Raw genomic sequence first — 27,334 nt, forward strand, 5'->3', positions numbered from 1 at the left:
CAGTGGCATAATCACAGCTCGACTTCCTGGGCTCAGGTGATCCGCCCGCCTCAGCTTCCTCAGTAGCTGGGACTACAGGTGCGCGCCGTCAGACCCTGCTAAGTTTTGTATTTTGTTTGTAGAGGTGAGGTCTTGCCGTGTTGCCCAGGCTGGTCTTGAACTCCTGGGCTCAAGGGATCTGCCTGCCTCAGCCTCCTGAAGTGTCTGACATATTTTTAAACAACTATATGCAATCTGTCTTTACTTCCACGTTTGCCCCAGGCAGCCACTGATATTCTGTCTGTTCCCATTAATTTTCTTTTCTTTTTTTTTTTTTTGACATGGAGTCTCACTCTCACCCAGGCTGTAGTGCAGTGGCACGGTCTTGGCTCACTACAATCTGTGCCTCCCAGGTTCAAGTGATTCTCCTGCCTCAGCCTCCCGAGTAGCTGGAACTAAAGGCGTGTGCCAGCATGCCCAGCTAATTCATATATATATATATATATTTTAAGTACAGACATGGTTTTACCATGTTGACCAAGCTGGTCTTCAACGCCTGACCTCAGGAGATCTGCCTGCCTCTGCCTCCCAAAGTGCTTGGATTACAGGCATGAGCCACCACACTTGGCCCCCATGAGTTTTCATTTCTAGGCATTTTGAATAAATGGAACCATACAGAACATTATCTTTCACGTCTGGCTTCTTTCATTCAACAGAATGATTTTGACAATCATCCATCTGTTATGTGTATCAGTGGTTTGTTCCTTTTAAAAATTAAAAAAAAAAACTAACAGCTTTCATGATGCATAACTGACATACAGTAAACTGCATGTGTTTAACGTGTACACTTTGATAAGTTTTGTTTTGTTTTGTTTTGTTTTGGAGACAGGGTCTTGCTGTGTCGCCCATGCTGAAGGGCGATGGTGCGATCATGGCACACTGCAACTTTTCACTCTTGGACTCAGTGATCCTCCTATTTTACCCTCCTGAGTAGCTGGGACTAGAGGTACACACCACCACACCTGGATAAATTTTGATTTTTTTTTTGTATGGGTGGGGTTTTGCTGTGTTGCCCAGGCTGGCCTCAAGTTGTCCTCCTGCCTTAGCCCCCTAGAGTGTTGGGATTAAAGGCATGAGCTACCATGCCCTGCCAATAACTTTAAACCCTTTAATATACACCGTGAGCCATCACTAGAATCAAGACAATGAAAACACTCATCACCTCCCAAAACTTTCTGGTGGCCCTTTATCATCCTTCCCTCCTGCTCCTTCCACCGCTATCTCTAGGCAACCACTGATTCTGCTCTCACTTGGGATTTATTTGCATGTTCTAGAATTATATACAAATGAGATCACATAGTATGCATTATTTTTTCAGTGGGTCTGGGTTCTTATTTGGAGATTCCTCTATACAGGTGCCTGTATCAACACTTCATTCTTTTTCATTGCTGAGTAGTATTCCATCAAATAGACAGACCTCAATTTGTTTATCTACTTACCTGTTGACAGAAGTTTAAGTTTCCATTTCTTGGCCATTATAAGGAAAATCACAGTGGCCATTCTACTGCAAGTCTTGTGTTTTCATTTCTCTTGGGTAAATACCTAAAAGCGAAACCACTGGATCATATGTAGGTACATGCTTAACTTTTAAAGAAACGACCAAACTGTGTTGAAGTGGTTGTACCACTTTATACTGCTACCAGCAGCGATGAGAGTTCCAGTTGTTCCACATCCTCAGCGACAATCAGTGGGGTCCGTCTTTTTAAGGTAGCCGCTCTCGTGGGGGTGCGGTGGGATCTCATTGTGGCTTTAATTCCCTGATGATTAATGACACTGAGCATCTTTTCCTGTGCCCAATGACCATTCATACATCTTTCATGAGATGTTTGTTCAAGCCTTTTTTGAAATATGGCCATTTGTCTTCTTCTACATGAGTGAGATGAGAAATATAAAGGATGTTATAAACATGAGTTATTCAGTGGTCCCTGTCCAGTTTTGCTCCTGACTTCTGTAGCTTGCTGCAGCCATTGTGGCTAGGAATCTGTTGGTGGAGGTGGAGGGCAATTGTGAGGACCTGGAGCAAATGCAGCAAAAAAAGTCACATGGCAGAGGCGGAGAGGGTAGAGAAGAGGGAGAGGCAAGGTCAAGGTTATGGCTTTATAACCTCTGAAATGGGACCCTTGCGGTGGGGGAGGTCACACTCTGAGTTTGGGTTCCCCCAGAAAGCTTTTGGCCCCAGTACCCAAATGACTCCAGGTTGAGTATCCCTCAAGCTAATGACTTATAAACTACCAGGAAATTTGGCTGCAAAGTGAAAACACCATAGATGAATCCCATCTATGTTAATGTCCACGTAAAATAGGAGGAGCCAGGAGTGTGTGCTTTCTGGTCTTTGTTCTTCCTGGGCACTGGATGAGAGGTCTTTTTCCAATAATGATGATTAAGATAATGATATTAATAATTCTTTGTCTTCATTGAGCATGTAATAATTTTAAAAGTCTTTTCTGCCTACCGGACTTCTTCCCTCCCAGCTGAGCAGGGCATTGGCCAGTGTTCCCACTTCACAGTTAAGCTGAGCCAGGTCCTGAGAGGCTGGGAGGAAAAGTCAGGCTCAGTTGACGGCCTTGACTCTCTCCTCAGTCCAGAGACCCATGTTGAGCCATTCCCAGCGCTGTCTCCTGCATCTTATAGTTGTGACCTCCCACAGTTTCTCAGGTCTGAAATCAAAGTTCAGGGCTGTCTGCTTTTTTTTCCTACCCAAATCCTGTTGGGGACAGTTTGGACCCACCAATACCCTGTTGATCCCTCTGAGCCCTGCATTTTGTTTACTATGTAAATATGCACTGTTCAGAAAACAAACAACAAAAAGGGAAGCACTTCTGTTTACTAAACTTTTTTGTTTGTTTGTTGGAGACAGGGTCTCTCTTTGTTGCCAGGCTGGAAGGCAGTGGTGTGGTCATGGCTCATCGCAGCCTCTTCCTCCCAGGCTCAAGCCATCCTCCCACCTAAGCCTCGGGAGTAGCTAGGACTACAGATGCCTGCCACCATGCCTGGCTAATTTTTTTCATGTTTTGTAGAGATGAGTCTCGTTAGGTTGCCCAGGGTGGCTTGCTGGATATTTGAGCCAAGGAAACTTGAGCAGATCGCATAACCTCACAGGGACCACATGTCCTTGAATGATGGACAGCCACCATTTCTGTCCTATCTGTTTACCTTATGTGGGTTTGACAGGCCTCTCCAGGCCTGGATCTGAGTCGAATGCAGGGCTCAAGTGATGCAGGCCACTAGGCCACTGGAAGTCACCACGGAGCGCTTCTCCACGGAGCTCCAGCGGCAGCGGGGTCCGGCGGCGCCATCGGTTAATGCTGGCAGCGCCACCAAGCGGCCATCTGGGAAAGAGCGGCCACCTCACTCCGAGGAAGCGGGGAGGCGGAGAGAGTGGCGAGAGCCCCGCTTGGGTCGCGATCCGGTGGACTCCATCCCGGCGGGGAGGAACCTTCCCATGAGGACAGATGGCGATACACACGCCTGCTGGAGCATCCTGTGGCCCGCCTCCGTGGCTTCTGTTGTGACGTAGGCGTTCCCTCCTCCAGTGGGGTCTGTGGCTGGGGCTGTGTCTGGGGGACTGGGAAACTCTCCCGTGGGGTCTGTCTCAGGACCTTCCTGCCTGTGTCTGGAGCGCATTCGCGGGCAGGTGGGGCCGCCGAGTTCCCAACCCACAACTGCACCTCCACCTCTGCCGCCCCTACCCCTGCCCTTCCGCCCAGGCCATGCAGTCACCAGAGGTGGGATCCTGGCTCAGCTCGGCCACGTCTGAGCTTCTTGCCGTCTGGGAAACGGGGTGCAGAGAGACACCCCCGGTTGAAAGCAAAACCTTCTTGCTGCAAGCCATGCCGTGAAGGTAGGTCAGAGGCCAAAAGCCTTTGCCTGAAATTTACGGCCCCGCAGTCTGGCCTTAGTCTCCTCTTCCAATTTTATTTATTTACTTTTTAGAGACAGATCTCACTCTGTCACCCAGGCCGGAGTGCAGGGGGACGATTATAACTCACTGCAGCCTCGAACTCCTGAGCTCAAGTGATCCACCTCAGCCTCTGGCGAAGCTGGGACCACAAGCCAGCGCCACCTGCCCAGCCAAGTTTTGAAAGTTTTTGCAGAAACAAAGGTCTCACTGTATTGTCCAGGCTGGTCTCAAATTCCTGCCTCAAGGGATCTTCCTGCCTCAGCCTCCTGAAGTACTGGTATTACAGTTATGAGCCACCAAGCCTGACCTCCTCTTCCAGCCTCAACTCCAACTAATTTTTTTTTTGTTGTTTATTTGTTTGAGACAGAGTCTTGCTTTGTCACCCAGGCTGGAGTGCAGTGGCATGATATCAGCTCACTGCAACCTCCGCCTCCTGGGTTCAAGAGATTCTTCTGCCTGAGTCTCCCAAATAACTGGAACTACAGGCACACACTACCACCCCTGGCTAATTTTTGTATTTTTAGTAGAGATGAGGTTTCACCATATTGGCCAGGCTGGTCCGGAGCTCCTGACCTCGTGATCCACCCGCCTCCGCCTCCCAAAGTGCTGGGATTACAGGCATGAGCCACTGCACCCAGCCGACTCCAACTACTTTTTACTCAGCCTGAGGGGCTCACTGTTCCTCCAAAATATCTCCATGGTTTCCCACTTCCACACGATCTGTGGTGCCATTTCCTTGGCCTGGGAAGTCATCTCCCCCAGCTCACCCTGAGATCCACACAAATGCTCACATTGGATGTGTGGATGTGGCCTGTTATTATCTTAATGTTTTCTAATTATATGTGCTCTTCTATACAGAAAAAAGTGTAAAGAAAAAGTATCACCCACTTTCCTGAATTATTCCACTACCTGTATATAACTAGTATATGTGTGTGTGTGTGTATATATATATATATATAGAGAGAGAGAGAGAGAGAGAGAGACAGACAGACAGACAGACAGGGTCTGGCTATATTGCCCAGGCTGATCTTGAACTGCTGGCCTCAAGCGATCTGCCTTCCTTGGCCTCCCAAAGTGCTGGGATTACTCATGAACCACTGCACCATGCCCCTATTGCTAATTTTTAATTAACATATTACTTAGACTTAAAAACATTTTTCTGTGCAAATACATATACGTATTTTACAAGAGTAGGACCACATGCGCTAACCATCTTTTAGTGTGAAGAAGTTATGCCGCTACAGACAGTTACTGAGCTTCTCGAAAGTGGAAGCTCCTACTCATCCTTCAAAGTGCAGCCCATGTCACTCCACCCTGGAGGTCTCCGTGACTCACACAGGCAATGTTCACTGTACTCTCACCTGGTTGTGGATGATACCTTGACCACCCTTTAATTTCGGTGCTTATTGTCTTATATTTGGCTGTTGGTTTATGCATCTGAACTCTCCACTTGATTGGAACTCGTGGCACCATCAGGCCCAGCTAATTTTTTTTTTTTTTTTTTTTTTTTTGTGAGACGGAGTCTCACTCTGTCGCCCACGTTGGAGTGCAGTGACCGGATCTCAGCTCACTGCAAGCTCCGCCTCCCGGGTTTATGCCATTCTCCTGCCTCAGCCTCCTGAGTAGCTGGGACTACAGGCGCCAGCCATCTCGCCCGGCTAGTTTTTTGAATTTTTTAGTAGAGACGGGGTTTCACCGTGTTAGCCAGGATGGTCTTGATCTCCTGACCTCGTGATCCACCCGTCTCGGCCTCCCAAAGTGCTGGGATTACAGGCTTGAGCCACCGCGCCTGGCCAGGCCCAGCTAATTTTTTATTTTTTTTGTAGAGATGGGGTTTAGCTGTGCTGCCCAGGCTGCTCTTGAACTCCTGAGCTCAAGCAATCCACCTGCCTCGGCCTCCCAAACTGCTGAGATTACAAGCATGAGCTACCATGCCCAGGCGCCGCTGTCTTCTAAAAGAGCAGGATGCGTCGTTTCCTCTCTAGGGTTTGCAGGTTTGAAAAGAGGGGGTTTTGCACCATGCACCTAACACTCTTCTTGCCAGAAGCTCTCTGCAGAACAAGGAAGTTTTAAGAAGACTAGGTGCCTTTAGCCTATCTTCTGGAATCTCAAACCTGGCAATCCATTATTTATTCAATAAATATTGATTGAGCACCTACTATGTGCCAGATACTAAGTTCAGAGAGTATAATAGTGAACAAAACAGAAATCCTTGCCTTTTATGGGGCTTACATTTTACTGGAGGCTTTCAGACAATAAACAAACTAAATACTTAAAATATATAGTATGTTAGACGGTGTTGAGTGTTTGCGGAAAAATAAAGTGGAAGGGACAGTCCTATCCTTAGACCTGGGCAAGAGGGACCCTCGCCCCAAGCTGCACCCTTCTCTAAGTCCCTCCATGGCAAGGAGTCGGCCAGGACGAGGGGATGTGGTCCCTGGGAGCCCAGGATCCTTCTCTAGGTTTCACTCTGGTTATCCAAGACCTCAAGAGTTCCTGCTCAAATGGCACTGAACCCATGTGCGGGGCTTGTATGTGTTCCCAAAGGTCTCCCCCTGAGAGGGTGGAATGTACCCGTAAGCCAAAAAAACGGTCAAGAGGTGACTGTTTCCTGGGGATGTAGCTGGGATGTTCAAATATATGACTGAGGTGCAGGATGGAAATGGGGGTGGGAAGAGAAAGGGGATGAACCATCATTTTTACTCTTTTTTTTTTTTGAGACAGAGTTTCGCTTTGTCACTCAGGCTGGAGTGCAGTGGGGTGATCTCGGTTCACTGCGGCCTCTGCCTCCCGGGTTCAAGCGGTTCTCCTGCCTCAGCCTCCTGAGTAGCTGGGGTTACAGGCACATGCCACCACGCCTTCTAATTTTTTGCATTTTTAGTAGAGACGGGGTTTCACCATGTTGTCCAGGCTGGTCTCAAACTCCTGACCTCAGGTGATCTACCCACCTCAGCTTCCCAAAGTGCTGGGATTACAGGTATGAGCCACCGTGCCCAGCCCATTTTTATTCTTTTTCCAGGCTCTCCAAATGTTAGGGACAGGCCTGGGAAGATAGGCATGGAGACTAGGGGGTGGGGTGTCACTGCAGTTTTAAATACAATGGGCAGGGAAGGTGACATTTTACTAAAGAAGAGGAAAGGAGTGGTATGTGTGGATATCACTGAAAACGCCCTCCAGGCAGAGGAAAAGTGAGTACGAAGGTGTGGAGGCAGCTGTGTGCCTGGGATGCCCAGGAAAAGTAAACCTGGGTACTCCCCAGGTGCCATGGCCCAGGGGGACTTGCCAGATTTGTGTTTGTGCAGAACTTAAAAGAAATAGGCCCTTGATCAATGTTGGATTGAACGAATGAACGGTTGCAGCTCCGGGAGGAGCCGCTCCCAGCAGCACACAGCTGCCTCTTCTTCCCCGCTCTGCGCCAAGGGGTGTGTCAGCTTTGCTTTGATCCTGATGACCAGGCACTGCTATTCTTCAGACCAGGATTTCCCCAAGCCTTGCTGTTTTTAAAAATACATTATAGTTCCCTTGAAACGACCTCCTTATCACTTCCACCTTCCTGTTTACATCTCCCGTTCCTCGGCACCCTCTGTCTCCCCACAGTGTCCCCAAAACGCTGCCTACATGCCCATTGGTTCCAGCTTGGGAGTTTCTCAGGGACGCCCGGGCTGGACGTGGCTGCAGACAGAGCTGAGAGGGTGGCCTCGGGTGGGTGGTGGCAGTCTCCTGGCTGTGGGGGCAGAAGTGGGGGCCTGGGAGGTGGCAGGCAGCTCGGGCCTAAGGAAGGACGGAGTCAGAGCTCGGAGATGTGACCTGAAAGGGCTCAGCCACGGGAAGGAGTTTGGGGATTTACCCAGATAAGTACCAAATTATTAGGCCAACATTGAAATGTAAATAGGTACTGGGAGATGTAAACAGAATTCAGAAATCATTTTTGCCTTGATGGTAGTTTTTGATCCTGACAAATTTAGACTTTTCTTTAACAGTCTCATGGATGATGCCAGAGAGAAATAAATATTTAAGCCCACGAAAGTTGGGAAGTTGAATAGAAAATTTTGGATTGCAAAAGGCCACAACTCTGGAGTAAGGGTAAACCAGATACACACCAGTCCTTCTGGGGGTTATCAGCTAGAGTTCTCACTGCCTGGGTGGTCCAAGGAACATCACACTTTGGACTTGGTTTAAGGTAGCTCTGGAGAGACAGAGCCTCTAGGCACCCGGCAGAGGCAAGAAGATCCTTTTTGGAGGAAGGTAGTGTCATCCTGGACCTGAAATGATTACTATAAATGTATTTTTAGTGCAATGAGCAGCACACAATGAAAGGTAACCTGACACCAAAAGAAAACAAGGTACTGTGAGGAGAACCAGGAGAAAGAACAGGCAAGAGAATCAGATCTACAAATGCTTTGACTGCTGGAATAATCAGAGAGGGACCCTCCCGCTGACACACACAAAAATAAAACCCACCAAAAATACAATTAGCATGCTTAAGGAAATAAAGAAGAAGCTAGGAAATATCTGCAGGAAACTTTCAAGAGTGATATAGCAGATTTTTTTTCCCCTTCTCTTTCAATGACTTTGAGACACAGCAGATTTTAAAAGGAAGCAAAAAGGACTTGCGCAAATGAAAAATACAATAACTGAAAATTAAAAGTTCAATAATGAATGGGCATAACAGCCAATTGGACACAATTAAAGTGAATAGGAAATTATCCAGAAGAAATTAACCAGAATGTAACATGAAGAAATGAGATAAATGGAAAACAGAAAAGAAAGGATAAGATACATAGAAGACAGAATAAGTTTGAATCCCAGAAGAGAGAATAAAACAGAAGCAATATTTGAAGTGATAATAGTTGGTTATTTTTTAGAATTGATAAAACGCCCAAATCCACAGCTCAAGTCTAATAGAATAAATCCCTACCTGAATAAATAAAATATACTTTCACACATCTTAATAAAACTGAAGAAAACCAAAGACAAAAATATCTTAAAGTAGCCAGATAAAAAAGGTAATAAGGTGACTCACTAAAAATATATTTATAGTACTCATTTCAGGTCCAGGTGCGGTGACTCACGCCTGTAATTCCAGCACTTTGGGAGGCCAAGGTGGGCAGATCACCTGAGGTCTGGAGTTCGAGACCAGCCTGACCAATGTAATGAAACCCCATCTCTACTAAAAATACAAAAATTAGCTGGGTGTGGTAGCGCGCACCTGTAATCCTACTCAGGGGGCTGAGACAGGAGAATTGCTTGAACCTGGGAGGCAGAGATTGCAAGGAGCCGAGATCACGCCATTGCACTCTAGCCTGGGCAACAAAAGTAAAACTCCATCTCAAAAAAAAAAAAAAGTAAAAAATAAAAAAGGTAATAATAGAATCCCAAAGGTAATCAAATACTTACTTTCTTTCTCTCTTTCTTTCTTTCTTTCTTTTTTTTTTTTTTTTGACACATTCTTGCTCTGTCACCCAGGCTGGAGTGCAATGGCGCAATCTTGGTTCACTGCAGCCTCTGCCTCCCGGGTTCCAGCGATTCTCCTTCCTCAGCCTCCTCGGTAACTGGGATCACAGGTGCGTGCCACCACGCCCGGCTAATTTTTGTATTTTTAGTAGAGATGGAATTTCACTATGTTGGCCAGGCTGGTCTTGAATTGACCTCAGGTGATCCACCCACCTTGGCCTCCCAAAGTGCTAGGATTACAGGTGTGAGCCAATGCACCCAACCTTTTTTTTCTTGAGACAGAGTTTTGCTCCATCACTCAGGCCAGAGTGCAGTGGCACGATCACGGCCCAGTGCAGCCTCGACCTTCCAGGCTCCAGTGATTTTTCTGCCTCTGCCTCCATAGTACCTGGGACCACACATGTGCACTACCACCAAAGCCAACTAATTTTTAATTTTTATTTATTTATTTATTTAACTTTTTATTTTGAGTAGAGATGAGGTCTTGCTATGTTGCCCAGGCTGGTCTCGATCTCCTGAGATAAAATGATCCTCCCAACTTGGCTTCCCAAAATGTTGGGATTACAGGCAAGTGCCACCACTCACAGCCAATAGCACTCAATTTTACACTTTGATGAGAAGTTAACTCTGTATGTTTAATTGCTGGGGTAATCACGATAAAATAGGGCATATACTTTTCAAATTAGTAGAGGGAAAGAATGGAATGATAAAGTTAAATAAAGTGATGAAGAGCCAGGTGTGGCTGCTCACGCCTGTAATCCCAGTACTTTGGGAGGCTGAGGCAGGCGGATTGCTTGAGCCCAGGAGTTTGAGATCAGCCTGGGCAACATGGTGAAACCCTGTCGCAACAAAAACTTTTAAAATTGGCTGGGTGTGGTGGCTTCCACTTGTAATTCTAGCTATGAAGGAGGCTGAAGCAGGAGAATTGCTTAAACACAGGAGGTTGAGGCCATAGTGAGCTGTGATCATGCCACTGCACTACAGCCTAGGCAACAGAGATCCTGTCTCAAAAAAAAAAAAAAAAAAAAAAAAAAAAAAAGCATAGAATATAATAAAAAAATTTAAAAAGTGATGGTAAGAAGAGAGAGAAAAATAAACATAGAACAGTCAGGACAAATAGAAAATTACAAAAGAGGCGGGTGCAGTGGCTCACACCTGTAATCCCAGCTCTTTGGGAGGCCAAGGCAAGGAGATCACAAGGTCAAGAGATCAAGACCATCCTGGTAAACGTGGTGAAACTCCATCTCTACTAAACATACAAATATTAGCTGGGTGTGGTGGCGCACACCTGTAGTCCCAGCTACTTGGGAGGTTGAGGCAGGAGAATCTCTTGAACCCAGGAGGCAGAGGTTGCAGTGAACCAAGATCGTGCCACTGCACCCCAGCTGGCGGCAGAATGAGACTCCATCTCAAAAATAAATAAATAAATAAATAAATAAATAAATAAATAAATTAAAAAAAGAAAATTACAAAAGAAGTGGTAGATTTAACTCAAATATGTCAGTAATGACATTAAAGGTAAATGCACTAAGTGCTCTTGTTAATAGACAGATCTTAAGACCATGGAGAGGAAACTCACCTGCCTCAGGTCCACCAGGAGCCATGGCAGGGCCAGCAGCCCGGGTGACCTGCTTCCTGGTCCTGTGTTCTGTCGACTCTGCCCAATTCAATTCAACCCAGCCCGTTTATGTTGAACAGCCTGTGCTGGTGAGGCCGGGGACAATTTTGGAACATACAAATATATCAAACAAGGTTTCTATCCTAAAGGCATTTTCCCCAGTGAGGAGAAGAGTATGCTGTAGCATGAATTCTCGGGATACATATTCCTCTAAGGGCATATGGACACATCATATCTTCACGGGGTGCTGAAAACAGCTCGGTTGTGGAGACCCTGACCCAGTGGCACCAGAGGAATTCAAGACACACACACAGAAATGCAGTATGGAGTGGGAAATCAGGGGTCTCACAGCCTTCAGAGCTGAGAGCCTTGAACAGAGATTTACCCACGTATTACTGATAGCAAGCCAGTGATAAACATTATTTCTATAGATTATAGATTAACTAAAAGTATTCCTTATGGGAAATAAAGGGGTGAGCCAAAGTAAAGGGATGGGTCTGGCTGGTTATTTGCAGCATGACCATGTCCTTAAGGCGCAGACCCCTCATGCTATTGTTCGTGGTTTAAAAACGCCTATAAGTGGTTTTCCGCCCTGGGTGGGCCTTCCTCGCCCTCATTCCGGTAAACCCACAACCTTCCAGCGTGGGTGTCATGGCCATCGCGAACATGTCACAGTGCTGCAGAGATTTGGTTTATGGCCAGTCTTGGAGCCAGTTCATGGCCAGATTTTGAGGCCTGTTCCCCAACAACGGGGCCAGGGGTTGGGGGTGGTGATGTTTTGGGGCCGTGTCTGAAAATGGCTCTGCCTGTGCCTGGGAGTCCACCGCCTTGGACACACGCAGGCAGTGGGCAGGGCGGGAGTAGGTGCTTTTCTGAATGGAAATTCATCAATGTGCTTCTGTCTGCTGCGGTTATCAGTGTTGCTATTTCAGTGAGTAATGGTAGAGCCTTCACCCGGCTTATGCCAGACGCGGAGGGTGGGGGTGCGGGCCGGCGATACGGCTGGGGTCCTCTGTCGTCAGAAAACATGAGCTCATGCCAAGGTTTCTGCAGGTCACCGAGATAGCACCGGCTCTCTGGAGACAGGCGTGACCCCCAGGTCGGCTCCTCGTCATTGAACTAAGTGGGCTCAGTGTCAGCTTGAACGTTAGTGGTGATAAGGGCCGGATAATGGTAGCCAAACTCCCACGGCCTCTTTAGGCCTCCCCTGGGGCCCTGAGGCCAGCAAGAGGGCAGGTCAGGGAGGGGCCAGGAGGAGGAGCAGGCAGGGAGGCTGCTGGCGCCTTTGGCTCAGCCGATGGGCTCTCAGCCCTCTGGAGTGTGCCCTGGGGACCAGTTTGTCCATGCTCCTGCCTCCAGGGCAGCCACTAGGACCAACAGATGTCCCAGGGAAGACACCGGCCAGAACTGCATCCTGGAACCATATCAAACTGGCAGCACGTACTTCTCTGGACTTGTTTTTGTTTCGTCAAATTTGCTGGATCTGTTGGCAAATTTGAGTGAGTGTGGAAGTTGTGGGTGTGTGTTCAGGCTCTGCTGTGGACCTGGGGGCCGGAGTTAACCTGCTGGCGGTTTCAGGTGGGAAAGGCCAGAGCTTGATCACAGCACACACAGCACCTGGGGGTTTCTCAACCTCTGCGCTCCCTGGTCCTGAGTCTGTCACGTGTGAGGTCAAGCTTCCTAAGCCTTCCTGGGCCGGAAAGGAAGCCACACCGCTTCCAAAATAATGACACCTGTGTGTAACCCAGATGGGAGCATGGTCCTGGCCACGGGTCTGCATCTCTGGGCTGCTCCCAGCACACAGGCGGGAGCAGGAGGTGGGTTTTATGCTGGGAGGGCCTCGGGTGGCCTCCTGGGTCAGCAGCACGCACAGTGCCCCGTCCCTCTCATGCCCCTCTATTGCTGGTCCAGGACAACCTTTTCTTTCTCTGCCCAGAGCAGCCTCCAGGGAGCCACTATCAATGGACAAGAGGTGGTGTGTCACATGGGATGATTTGCCACCCCTGAATCAGTTCAGCTCTCCCATTCTAGGAGGAGGGCACTGAGGCAGGGAGGGGCCTGGCCAGCCCAAGCCCTATCTGCTGCTCGGCTGAGCAGGAGGGATCTGAACGCAGCTCTTCGTCCTCTGCCCTGTGCTTGCGTTCTCATGAGCTTTCTCCCTAGGTAAAGAAATCATTCTTTTTGTTAAATTTTTTTTTTTATTTTTACATTTTTATTTATTTTGAGACCGGGTTATGAGACTGGCTAATTTTTGTATTTTTGCTAGAGATGCGGGTCTTGCTATGTTGCCCAGGCTGATCTCAAACTCCTGGCCTCAAGTAATCCACCCCCATCATCCTCCCAAAGTGCTGGGATTACAGGCGTGAGCCACCGCGCCCGGCCGCAAAGGAAATCATTCGAGGTGTCATTGTTTCCGACGTTACTTTAAGTTTTGAAAAATAAAGCTACTGCATTTTGCAGGTGGACAGTCTCAGTCTGCAAAGCCAGTCAGCACTGCAGCAGAGCGAATCCCAAACTCGCCGCTGACAACAGAACAGCTGCGCCTTCGCCGACTCGGACCCGAGTGACATCTACTGGAGCAAGCAGGCGCTGCACATGCGCGGGCAGCCATTCAGTCACTCCCGTCATTCCAACACAATGGAATTTGTGTAGAAAATTTACATGTATCATAGGCTATTTATGAATGTATGCACACGTAGAAAGAGGAAAAATACGCTCGGAAATGGTAAACATAACTTGAAGAGAGTAGTTACCTTTGGGTTGGGTAGGGGTGAAGGAGTGGTAAAGGTTTTAGTTTTATCTGTAACCATTTCTTTTTTCACTTATTTATTTGTAGAGATGGGAGTCTCACTATGTTGCCCAGGCTAGTCCTGTTCTCAAGCAATCCTCCCACCTTGGCTTCCCAAAATGCTGGGATTACAGGCATGAGCCACCGTGCCTGGCCACAATTTGTTTTTTCTTTCAAAAGATCCAATACCAATGTGCCAAAGTATTGACATCTATTAAATCTTTCTGGCGGTCATACTGAGGTCTGTTTTTCTGTACTTATCTCTCTGTTTAGAATAGTTCATAATAAACATACAGTTTATAATAATAGTAATAATATACAGTATATATTTATTATACTATATATTTATTATATTGTATACATTTTATATTCATTATATATTGTATACTTACATTTATAGAAGGAAAATAAAAAATAAAAATGGAAAATTTGTGGTCCAGGTTCTTGGTGCCAATGGTAGCAGGGCAATTTAATAGCAAAAGTTCTTAATACTTGTTGGCTGCTGTTATCGTCAGTAATAAGTTTCCTGGCGTTTCCTGGAGTAACTGAACAGCAGCCAAAGCTCATGTATAGGCTAGAGGAGAATCGCCGTCTTCAACAGTGGTGATGAGATGAAGATACACCGAGAAGGCTCATTTCTTTGCTATTATTGAAAAATGGTTCATACCCCATAGGAAGATGTGGCATAGAACATCAGAGTGTTCTTAGAATTGGGAAACTCTCACGTAGGACGCTGAAAGAGAAAGCCCAAATGACCATTTTATTTCCAGATTAAAATTGCTGCCTAGAAATGATCACAAACACAACCTCCCACTGTTAGAACCAGAGTCCAGAAGCACCTAACACAGGCAGCGGTACTAGAGCAGGGCTCACAACATTTTGATAATTCAAGTTATACCTTTATGAGTTTTTACATATCCAGGCACCTATTGTTCTGTTATTTGTATAATATGTTTTTAAAACCTCACTTTTTGTGCCAAAGGTTTGAATGTAATCGGTCTGGGTTGTGTCCTGGGATTTAAAAAAAATGTCCCCAGTTGATTGTAAATATAAGCCAAGATTGAAAACCATTTCTTCCAATCAAGAAAGGGGAATCCCAGATGCCAGAGATGAAGAGGACATTGAAAAGTAGAGTGGCAAGTGTGAAAGCTGATGCTGGGGAGCTGGAGCCTGGGGGGGGGGCACATTCTGAGGAATGGCTGTAGGACCAGGAAATCAGTCCTATTGGCCAGAGGCTTGGATTTTAACACTTATGGGGACAGATGATGAGGCCTTAGGCTTCTAAGAAAGGGGAGCTGGATCTGAGATTTGTGCAAAAGCCAGGACCCTTGAAAATCTGCCTGCTCAGTGAATGGGGGACCCGACAAATCCCACCTGCTAGTGAGGGAGACTTCATTTGCTTAGGGCTCTCGGTGGGGAAAAAATATCTCTCATGTAATAAACCAAAACCTAAGCTGAGAAGTTCACTTAAACATTGGTCCAAACAACTCAAATATCCATCCATGGATGAATGGACAGACTAAATGTGGAATATATGTACAATGGAATATTATTCTGCCTATAAAAAGGAAGGAAATTCTGATACATACCATAATATGGATGAACCTTGAGGACATCATGCCAAGTGAAAGAAGACAGATGCAGAAGGACAAATACTGTATAATTCTACTTACATGAAGTACCTAAAATAGTCAGATTAATAGAGACAGAAGGTAGAATTGTGGTTATCAGGGCTGGGAAAGAATGGAATGGGGGGTTAGTGTTTCATGGGTACAGAGCTTCAGTTTGGGATGATGGAAAAGTTATGGAAATGGATGGTGGTGATGGCTGTACAACAATGCAAATGTACTTACCGCCACTGAACAGTACACTTAAAAATGTTAAAAATGGTCAATTTATGCTATGTGTATTTTATCACAATAGACAAATACAAGTTTACAATACCCCTCATGGAGCATCTGGCAGAATCAAATAGTAAAGTACATGATTCTCTTCCCAGTGTGTAGAATTTCTACAATAGAATGGCAGGGAGTGGGGTGGTAAATCCTCACTGAAAATCCTCACTGAAATAAGTGAATAAGTGAATAAGTAAATCCTCACTGAAAAGTTCAGTAAATTAAAATTCAATAAATTAAAGTTCAATAAATTAATAAATTAAAGTTCAGTAAACTAAAGTTCAATAAATCCTCACCGAAAATAAATCACAAAACATATAGAAAAATAGCCTGCCATGATAGTCAGTAGGCACAATGAGTAGCAGGATTACTGCCAAAGATACTGAGATAATGACACAATCTGAAAGCAAACAAACATGTGAGAGATGAAACTATAAGAAAATGCTATTATGAGAGAGATGAGCTATTTAGATACATCTAAAGAGAAAATCAACAAGTGAGAATATAGATCTGAGGAAACTGCCACATATGAGGCTCAGAGCTAAAAAGCAATGAAAAATATAAAAATGAGGATAAGAGATATGAAAGATCAAATGAGAAGTGTCACTATAAATTTGAAGACGATTCCGGTCATGCATTGTGCTAATTTGCTTGACCCACCTGATTTTGTGCCGCCGTAGTGCAATGCCAACATTTCATGCATATTTCATGGGCAATGCCAGCATCCCTTCTCAACTGCAGACCAGAGTGTCTCTCTGTTCTTCTGACTCTGGGCTTTCCCCAACACTGCAAAAGCCCATTTAGCTTATGCACAAAGAGTTCAGACCTTTGAAGGTGTTGACACAGTGGGCAGCAGCCCTCAACTAAGGGATGAGAGTAAGTAGATAAATGTATCAACTCAATTGTCCTTTGGTGAGACAATCTAAGGCATTCTCTATTAATGTACTCAAAGAATCCTCTGCAGGACTGAGCCTCAGTGAATCTCAGTGGTAGCCAGCTCATAATCCAACTTTACTGGATTTTCTGTTTTACTCTTCCGATTCCATCACTTCAGTTCACTGTGACCACCTCTTAAATTAACTCACGTCTTCCTTTCAGGTTCTGCTTTCACAGGAACTTAAACTAAGGCAAAAGGAGGAGATGCAAAGAGTGAGGGAAAGGCAATATTTGAAGCAATAATACTTGAGTGCTTTTCAGAATTGATGAAGGACAGGTATCCTTAGATTCAGGAAACAGAAGTCCTAAAAAGATTTTAAAAAATCGATTTCCATACGTTTTGTAGAATACCAAAGACAGGAGGAAAATTTCTAAAGCAACTAGAGAGAAAGAATGGATTAGCATGCCAAGGCACAGCATTTTGGTGGTCAATAGACTTTTAAACAGTTATTAGAAACCAGAATACAATGGAATAAGCATTGAAGGAAAATGACTGGTGACCTGGAATTTTATACCCAACAAAACTGGTACTGTTTGAGAATAAGGGGGAAAAATCCCCAAAAAAACCAAAAACATGTTCATAAAGATGGAGTTTATCTATTCATAGACACTAGTTGAAAGAACTATTACATTATGTGCCCTTGCAGCCACAAGAGCAAAATTCAATCTCATTTTTCCAAAGGATCCTCTTATAGTTCTTCTTTGGGCCTGTGGTGGAGGGGTGGGGGATGATTTCTTCTTCAATAGCTCTGTTTAACTTTGGCAGCCCCCTTGTGAATAAAGTTGCCATCTTGACAAGGAGATTTGGGGCGGGGTGGTTCAGTAGGCGCTGGGAGCTTTATTCTTCAGCTTCTGGTTCTAGGCTTCCTGGTTCCCCTCTCTCCTAATAGAGTTAGATTTTGGAGTGTGCTGGCCGTGAGTATCTGTGGGTCTGCTCACATTCAAGAACTTTGCCAGAATTTCTCCTTGGGAGGAGGAATGAACTCTCATTGGTGTCTATAGATTGAATTTCCCTCTCCTCCTCCACTGACACAGAGAGAAAGAGAAATAATTGTAGACTTGCAGAAATTAATTTTTACTTTGAGTGTGATGCTCTATCTCATTTTTCTCAGTCCAGGCCTCAGTTTCACCATTGATAAAGACACAATGTTGACCCAAATTAAACTCTTCCCTGAATTTAACACTGAGGAACACTTCCAGCCACCCCTCTGAGTTCCCTGCAGTGGGAGCTATTTTCCAGGATGTCCTGGAATCGGGGCTGCCTTTTTCCCACCTGCCTCTCCTCCTGTGTCCCTCTCCACCTCACCTGCAGAATGGGAATCCGGCTACATCACATTTGCCACAGAAAACAAGGTATTTATTTTCTCTCTTGGCTTTTGTTTAGATCGTGGCATCTACAGTGACTGGATTCTACTCTTGCTGATTTTAAAAAATCAAAAAGTGTTTATAAATTCATAAGTAATACAGAAACTTACTTCCATTGTAGAATAATTCAGATAATGCACAGAAAGCAAAAGACACTTTTCCCACCTTCAATTCTAGTCTTCCTTTTAGTGTATACTCCTTCCAGCTCTTTCTCTCTCGATATATATATATATATATATATATATATCTCGATATATATGCATATATATATGCACACACACGTACTTTTTCCTTTTTGTTGCTTATATGGTATAATCCATGTACATTTTACAATTTTTAAAAACTTACATATTTGGGGAATCTTTTCATTCTGGTGTAAAGACTTTTCTTGTTCTCTCTGACTGATACATAGTACTCCAGAGCATTGTTATCCTGTGCTACAATATAATTTATCTAAGGAAACATCAGAGATAAGAAAAAAAGAAAAAAACTAAAGGAAAGATATAAAAACAACAACAAAATACTATATTTAATCACTTCCTTGTCAATTAACATTTAGGTTGTTTATAATTTTCACTACTACAAATAATTCTGCATGAACATTCTTGTACATATTTCTGTGTGTCTGGATGCAAGCATTTCTCTTGGGAAGATATGGCAGGTAGACTTCCAATCGAGAGAAGACACATTTAACATTTCCACATTTTAGCATTTGCAGATTGCTCTCCATGAGGACTATATCAATACACACCCTCATAATCAGTATATGAAAGTACCCATTGCTTCATCCTTTTACCAAAACTAGTTGTTTTCCATTAAAAAATTTTTTTTCCCTCTGATTGTTGTCTTTTTCCTTAGCATCCTCCACTTCTTGTCTCCCTTCTTGCCATCTCGTTCTCATACAGCACGTCCCAGGCAGACATGATTCACAGAAAATGGTCCCAATGTATGGCCATGTGGTCAGAAGTCACGGGATGAAAACACTCAAATAGACACACAGGAGTTTGCAAAATCACACGCACACGTCTTCACACACAAACACAGTATTCTTTCCAGTCAAGATAAGAATATTAGTGGGAAAAGTCGTGCTGGACTATCTCATTTCCCTGTGTGGGCGGCCCAGATAAGTGGCCTCTTAGGTCTGGACAATAATACCCAGCCCGACAGCTTGTCTGCAGCCTCTCCCGCCCCTCCAGGGAAGCCTCTGCGATGATGACTGTTTTGGGGTGGGGTCCAGCAGGGGGTGCACAGCTCTGAGCAGACCCAGTGGGCAGACAGTGATGGAAAGCGGTGCTCTTGGGGCCTGGGAGGGAGATGCAGCTCATGGTGGCGGCAGTGCTGGGGATACACTGGAGCCAGACCGGTGCCCAGAATCACCAGGAGTGTGATGGCGGGGCAATTTGGAGTCTTCGGAGTAACCGTGGGGGCGCAAGGAATCATGCTAGGAAGCGGGGATGCGAAGTGGCTCAGCTTGTGGGTGGCCACAGCAGCTTTGCAAACCTCCTTCCTCCCTTTCTTCCATTCCCAGGGCACATGGGCAGGATGGTGCCTGAAAACAAGGCCTCCCTTTTCCTCCGCGGCATCCCTCCCCGCCCACACCTCTCAGGCTCTCTACTGCGCCTCTTCTTCAGCAGTTTAGGAGGTTCCTGGGACTCTGCTAGTTCTGGAGAATATAAAGAATAGGCCCCATTCCTGCATCCGAGGACCTCAAGATCTCGGGGTCCCTCCAGAGCCCATCTGCCACCGTAACTCTAGACGGTCTATCCTGCTTCTTGTGGTGCAAGGATTTGCACACAGCCCCTTGCAGCTCTGCCTGGTGTTTACGGTCTTGGTCCCACTGATTCAGGTTGCTCTTGTTATCCATTTTAAGTCATTTTGTCTTCTTTTTAAAAGTTCTTTTAAAACAAAGTTTTATTTTTGTAGAGACAGGGTCTTGCTATGGCAAGACTGTGGCAAGCATTGCAGAGTGTGGAGCCGCCCACATTGGTGGTCTCGTTTGATTCCTACCACCTGGAAGGGAGAAAGAACAAGACTTCTTGTATCTGTCACAGATGAGGAAACTGTAGCCTGCAAAGGTTAAATGACTCACTTAAGGTCGTACAGCCGGGAAGGAAAGAACCCAGGTCTATGGACTTAAAATCTGGGGTCCTAGCCATGGGCCGTGTTCTGGGAAACTTGCACCACATGGCAGCGCCCCAGAGGGAGGAGAGGGAGGAGAGAGAGGAGAGGGAGGAGAGGGAGGAGAGAGAGGAGAGGGAGGAGAGGGAGGACAGATGCTCTGGAGGGCATGCTCTCGGGACTTAGACCCCTGTGGACACCCTTAGTGAGGGATGGACAGAGAAAGTCACGCTTACGCCCTACGCAGCCCCCAACGCTGATAGTAGACATCACATTGTTAAAAAGGGGGGAAGAAACATTAAGGGTGGACTTGAGGGGCAGCCTGTCTGGAAGGTGGTTATAGGCTGCCTTTATATATGCCTAATATTTCTAGTTGATGAAGTTACTGGCCTTTTTCTTAGACACAGCCTGAGTCTTTTTCTCTGCAGTCTGATTGAGACCCCAAACCCTCAGATTTTTTTTTTTTTAAACTGAGTCTTGCTCTGTCGCCCAGGCTGGAGTGCAATGGTGTGATCTTGGCTCACTGCAACCTCCATCTCCCGGGTTCAAACAATTCTCCCTCTTCCCAAGTAGCTGAGATTACAGGCACCCGCCACCAAGCCACCACGCCCGACTATTTTTTTTTTTTTTTTTTTTTTGTATTTTTAGTAGATGGAGTTTTGCCATGTTGGCCAGGCTGGTCTTGAACTCCTGACCTCAGGTGATCTCCTGACCTCAGGTGATCACCTGCCTCAGCCTCCCAAAGTGCTGGGATTACAGGTAAGAGCCACCACGCCTGGCCTGACTTTTTATTTTCTCCTTCCTTCCTCTCCTTCCTCTCCTTCCCTCCCTTGCTGCCTTCCTCCCCTCCCCTCCCCTCCCCCCCCCCCCCCCCCCCCCCCCCCTCCCCTCCCCCCCCCCTCCCCTCCCCTCCCCTTCCCTTTCCAACTGGGATTTGCTTTATCATCCAGGCAGGAGTGCAGTGGTGCAATCACAGCTCATTGCAGCCTCAACCTCTCACTCCAGAGATCCTCCTGCTTCAGCCCCCCAAGTAGCTGGGACTATAGGTGCACACCACCACGTTGGGCTGGGCTAATTTTTAAATTTTTAGTAGAGACGGGGACTCACTATATTACCCAGGCTGGTCTCAAACCTCTGGTCTCAAGCAATCCTCCCACTTCAGTCTCTCAAAGTGCTGGGATTACAGGTGTGAGCTACTGTGCTCGACCTAGACCCTTCCTTCTTTCTTTCTTCCCTCCCTCCCTCCTTCCCTCCCTCCCTCCTTCCCTCCCTCCCTCCCTCCCTCCCTCCCTCCCTTCCTTCCTTCCTTCCTTTCTTCCTTCCTCCCTCCCTCCCTTCCTTTCTTTTTTTGAGACAGGGTCTCACTCTGTTGCCCAGGCGGGAGTGCAGTGGTGCAATCTCATCTCACTGTAGCCTCCGCCTCCTGGGTTCAAGCACTTCTCCTGCCTCGGCCTCCCGAGTAGCTGGGAGTACAGGTGTGCACCACTACACCTGGCTAAGTTTTGTACTTTTGGTAGAGATAGGGTTTCACTATGTTGGCCAGGCTGGTCTCAGACTCCTGAATGCAAGTGATCCCCCCATCTCGGCCTGCCAGTGTGCTGGGATTACAGGCGTGAGCCGCCGCGCCCGGCCAACTTTCTTATTTACTGAATAACTGATACCCGCATCACAGTAGCAGTCACATCCCAGGTGCCATGTGCTCAGGCACGAGGGGCCATTGGGAGCATCCTACCCGGGCCTGTCTGTCCTGGGAAGAGTCAGAGAGATGAACCCAAGCCAAAATTTTGTAAAAGAATTCAGGGTTAGGCTGGGAGTGGTGGCTCAGGCCTGTAATCTCAGCACTTTGGGAGGCTGATGTGGGCAGATCACTTGAGATCAGGAGTTTGAGAACAGCCTGGCCAACATGGTGAAACTCGTCTCTACTAAAAATATAAAAATTAGCTGGGCATGGTGGCACATGTCTGTAATTCTAGCTACTCGGGAGGCTGAGGCACAAGAATCGCTTGAACCCAGGACGCGGAGGTTGCAGTGAGCCGAGATCACGCTACTGCACTCCAGCCTGGGTGACAGGGTGAGACTCCGTCTCAAAAAAAAAAAAAAAAAAAAAAAAAAAAAAAAAATTCAGGGTTGGACATGAGGTTTGAAATGAGAAGGGAGGGTCAAGGAGAACACTGGAAGTGCCTTTGGGACCTGGTTTTTAAGTGTTTTGAGATGCGGAGTCCAATTATGTCCCAAAAGGTTTGTTTCAGGTTTGCTATTCCCCATGAAGTGTGGCAGTGTCTGTTGATGGGCACTCTCACCAACACTTATTCTCACCATTAAAAAATGGCGTCTCGGCCAGGCGTGGTGGCTCAGGCCTGTAATCCCAGCACTTTGGGAGGCTGAGGTGGGCGGATCACAGGTCAGGAGATCAAGACCATCCTGGCTAACACGGTGAAACCCCGTCTCTACTAAGAATACAAAAAATTAGCCGGGCGCGGTGGCGGGAGCCTGTAGTCCCAGCTACTAGGGAGACTGAGGCAGGAGAATGGCGTGAACCCGGGAGGCGGAGCTTTCAGTGAGCCGAGATGGTACCACCTCATTCTAGCCTGGATGACAGAGCGAGACTCCATTACAAAAAAAAAAAAAAGTCATCTCATGAAGACTGCGGGCCTGGAGGGTCTTCCCGTCTCAGGGCATGTAGGTGCCTGGGGTCTTCCCCAGTGCTCAGCGCATGGCAGGGCCTCCATGGCTTCAGCGGGGATCTCTGCAGGTCATCACTGACCACGGCTCCCAGGCCGTGCAGAGAGAGGCGCCGAGGCCAGCCCTCTGGGACCTTCCTCAGCAGCCACTCTAGGGACAGAGTGAGCATCCTCTCTTGGGGTAGCTGGCCGGACATTGGGACTCCACTCCAAAACCAGAACCAGAAGGCCCTGATCTGGTTTTGGAACAAGCTGCTTGGCGAGGGTGGTCACTGGCTCTCTCTGTGTTCACAAGCACAAGATGGAGACCCAGGAATACCCTCCCCATCTACGGAGGTGTCGGGGCAGGGAACGCAAGCTAGTCAGGTGGAGAGACAGAAGAGCCTAATGCACATGCAAGCATCCCTCAGAGGCAGGCAGAAGATGGGTAAAAACGTGAAATCTGATGAGAAACAGGGTCCACGGCCCTTCCTACTCCTGGGGTTACCCCTTGACCTCTGTCCCACGTCCACCCTTTAAGAGACAGGGGCAGGCTCTACCCTGGAGATGATTCCCAGCCACAAAGAGGTGAATGAGAGTCACTCAGAGTCTGCACAAAGGCTCAACAGAGTGAACTGGCCTCTGGTGCCCCGAGAGGCATAGGAAGTAGCGCCCAGGGAGTGGCGTCTGGGCGAGAACATTGACTTGGGGAACTTCGAGAAGGGGAGGGCCTTCTCCATCCATTGGCACCTTCCACTCTTGGGGAGCTTTGAGAAGGGAAAGGCATTTTCCATCCATTGACAACTGCCACTCTGGGTGCAAAAGAGGCATGATGCAGTTCTCTTCTGTTTTTTGTTTGTTTGTTTGTTTGCTTTTTGAGACAGAGTCTCACTCTGTCACCCAGGACAGCACAATCTTGGCTCACTGCAACCTCCACCTCCCTGATTCAAGCAATTCTCATGCCTCAGCCTCCCACGCAGCCGGGACTACAGGCATGAGCCACCATGCTTGGCTAATTTTTTGTAATTTTAATAGAGATGGGGTTTCGCCATTTTGGCCAGGCTGGTCTCAAACTCCTGGCCTCAAGTGATCCGCCTGCCTCGGCCTCCCTAAGTACTGGGATTACAGGTGTGAGCCACCACGCCAGGCCCAGTTCTCTTCTGATGTTGAACAAAGTCTGTTTCTCCATCTAGTGATTCTTATCTGTCTGAGCACCAGGAATTGCAGTGTATCCCATCCCAGGCTGAAACAGAGAAGGACACGTGAAACCCATGATCCAGCACGTGGGAGTCTGCGGCTGCCCTGGGGGTCACAGAGCCCCGGCTTCTACACTCAAAGGGTGGTGCAGTCAAACTGAAAAAGCCAGGCTTAAGCTGACTACCCTACCAAGGCCATCATATATCACAGAAACCCTCACCACCAGACAGACCCAGGTAATAAAAGTAACTCATGGAGGTCAAGGCTGCAGTGAGCTATGATCGATTCACTGCACTCCAGCCTGGGCAATAGAAGGAGACCCTGACTCTATTTAAAACAAAACAGAACAAAACAAAAAAACTTGCATTTATTGAGTGCTCACTACACACCGGGCACAAAGTAGTAATTATTACAACAATGTGCGGAGATGGTAACAACCATGTCCCTGTTTTACAGATGAGACCCCTGAGGTCCAGCGAGGTTAGGTAACTTGGTGCAAGCTCGCATGGCTGTGGGAAACCCACGCCCAGCTCCAGTGCGTGCCCTCTTACGAGTGACAGCACACGCTCCTTTCCGTCCAGGGCAGCAACTGGTGCTTGTAAAGCATTGGACCAGGCTGGAAACAGAACAACAGTGAAGCCACCAGTGCAGTGACATGCCCAGGCAGGATGTGGCCGTTTCCCTGGGGCCATTGTCTGCCTGAGCAACTCTCCCCACATTCCCTGCGGGCCCCTCCATAGTCACATATGGTGCCATCAAGGAAGGGGGGCTGAGGAACAGGAGAGTGGGTACCCGGATCTAATCAGTGATCAAGGCTTTAATTCCTGATCTGGATTAAAAATGACTGGACTGCACTGAGACTCAACATGGACCAAATGCAAGGACTGTGGTCAGCAGCCTGGGGGCTCAGGACGGGGAGCGAGGACTCAGAAAAGGAGGCTCCTCTGTCATCTGTTCCTAACTCAGTTGCTGTGCACCCCAGCGCAGTGTGGAGGAGGGAGGAGGTCAGGCTGGGAGAGGCGGCCACGTGCAGGGGCAGTGCTGGCCCCGGGTGGCAGGGACCCTGGAGCAAGGCTGTGGCTCCTGTGATTTGAAGGCTGTGGCTGACAATCCACAGAGCCCCATCCTGTGCCAAAGTAACCAGAGCAGAGGCCAGCCTCGGTGCTCCCTTCCGCTCCCGTTCCGGAGGCCTGGCTGGCTGATAGGAGCTGTGTCCCTCAGATGAAGTCATCTGTTTTGGTGCCAGGGAAGGGAAGGGCTGGGGGAGCCGGCGGAGGGGCCATCAGGGCCCGTGCTCTGTCTGCTTTTCCCAGGCTGGCGCCGCAGGGAGGAAAGCCTGGGTCTTGTCTGGGAGTGCCCATCACTCGGGAGGCAGTGGGTGGGTGGCTCGAGGGCAGGGCCTGTGCATTGTTAGAAAGTCAGGAAGGGAGAACAGGAGTTTGGTTGAAATGCCGGTGGGGGTGGGGGTGGCGGGGGTCGGGGGGTTTGTAGGCTTCTTGCTAATGTTGTCTAGCTAACGATTTGAATGATTTCCTCAGTGTTTGGATGTGAGCACGCATCTTGGAAGACACACTATCATACAGTCTACGGAAGGTGAAAAGGACGGCAGGGGCATTCAGCACTGTAAACACTTGGCCTCGCTCTGCATATGCTTCTGTGATTTGTCGCTCTTTGAGGGAAGCCCTATGCAGTTTGCAAATTTTCTATCTAGACCTCAGCAAAGCTTGGATTTTTGATTAATTATATTTTGTCAAATAGAATCTGGGTGCAGGTCTGACACGTGCCATCAATTCTTATCAACGAATACAATCAGATGCACTCAACATCTATTGAGCTCATATGAGGTACCAGATATTGTGCTAACTGCATTAACTTCCTCATGCTATATTGTGCAATTATTATTTTTGTTTACCAGTGACTAACTGAAGTTCAGAAAGTTCAGTACCTTCCCTAATGTCATGTAGCTAGTAAGTGATACATTGAGGCTGACTGCATCCAAATCTCTAACATCTTTCAGTACTGTTCTCTTAGTACTCTTTTTTTTCTTTCTTTTTTTTTTTTTTTAGAGAAGGTCTCACTCTCACCCAGGCTGGAGTGCAATGGTGCAATCTCGGCTCACTGCAGCCTCTACTTCCTGGGGTCAAGTGATCCTCCCACCTCAACCTCAGCCTCTGGAGTAGCTGGGACCACAGGTGTGCACCACCACATCTGGCTACATTTTTTTTTTTTTTTTTTTTTTTTGAGACAGAGTCTCACTCTCATCCAGGCTGGAGTGCAGTGGTATAATCCTGGCTCACTGCAACCTCTGCCTCCCAGGTTCAAGCAATTCTCCTGCCTCAGTCTCCCAAGTAGCTGAGATTACAGGCACGCACCACCACACCTGGCTAATTTTTGTATTTTTAGTGGGAGGGTTTCACCATGTTGGCCAGGCTGGTCTTGAACTCCTGACCTCAAGTGATCTGCCCACCTCTGCCTCCCAAAGTGATGGGATTACAGGTGTGAGTCACTGCACCTGGCCCCAGGTATGTTTTTATTTTTTGAAGAGATAGGGGGTGGTCTATGTTGCCCACGCTGGCCTCGAACTCCTAGATTCAAGTGATCTGCCCTTCTCAGCCTCCCAGATTGCTTTGATTACAGCTGTGAGTCACCGGGCCAGCACAGTGCTGTTCTCTTCACTGATTATTATTAATATTTTTGTTTTGCCTCCACCTGCCTTCTTTTCCAATTTGTGTCTTTCCTTTTATATACATTTTGAATGTACAACTTTTTACAGAATTAAACCCAATTGATACATCTTATCAACTTATCTTTGCTAAGGATTTCCACTTTCTAAGTGGTCAGAAATTGATTTCCACCCATTGTTTTTGCCAGCTTCTTTCCTTAAGTGCACAAGGTGTGGTGCATGGGGCACTGGGCTGCCCCTCGGAAGACCTGGGATCCCGCACGGTTTCTGGCCTCCCTCACAGTGTGGTCCTGGCAATATTCCTTCACCTCTCCGGGCCTCAGTTTGCTCATCTTCAGAGGTGGCCCTGCCAGATCCGTCTCCAGGCATGTGTGTGTGTTCGCAGGCGAGGGAGCTGTCATGGGCAGCTCGGCCTCCTGGCAGCTGTCTCAGGGGCCCACAGCAGGGGCTGCTTTCCTGGGTCAGACCCAGCAGTGGCAGGAGTGTCCCCTGGGATGGCCTCACCCAGTGCTCACCCAGTTCTCAGCCTCCCCCATCCCACCATTAGGGCACCCATTGCTGTGCTCCTTGGTTTGAATATTTATGTGGGCCCTAGTTCCCCCCTGCTATGTGAGGAAGGCCACAGCTGTAACCTCTTATGCCTTTATTGTTATAAACTGTCTCATTCTGCAAACAGGTCA

At 47.4% G+C, this 27,334-nt stretch overlaps 1 protein-coding gene across 3 annotated transcripts in view; it reads right to left on the bottom strand.

Annotated features, from left to right (window-relative positions):
- Positions 1–27,334, bottom strand: part of CTSB (cathepsin B) — a 156,668-nt gene that overhangs the window by 63,802 nt on the left and 65,532 nt on the right. Inside the window, exon 1 of one of the 3 annotated variants that reach the window (XM_050801106.1) lies at positions 21,006–21,015. The exons of 1 other annotated variant lie outside the window; for it this stretch is intronic. The gene's annotated coding sequence lies outside the window, so the exon portion shown is untranslated. One more of the 3 variants, XM_050801105.1, reaches the window with a different exon arrangement.

The sequence above is a fragment of the Macaca thibetana genome, chromosome 8 (assembly GCF_024542745.1).
Source record: "Macaca thibetana thibetana isolate TM-01 chromosome 8, ASM2454274v1, whole genome shotgun sequence".
Classification (NCBI taxonomy): Eukaryota; Metazoa; Chordata; class Mammalia; order Primates; family Cercopithecidae; genus Macaca; species Macaca thibetana.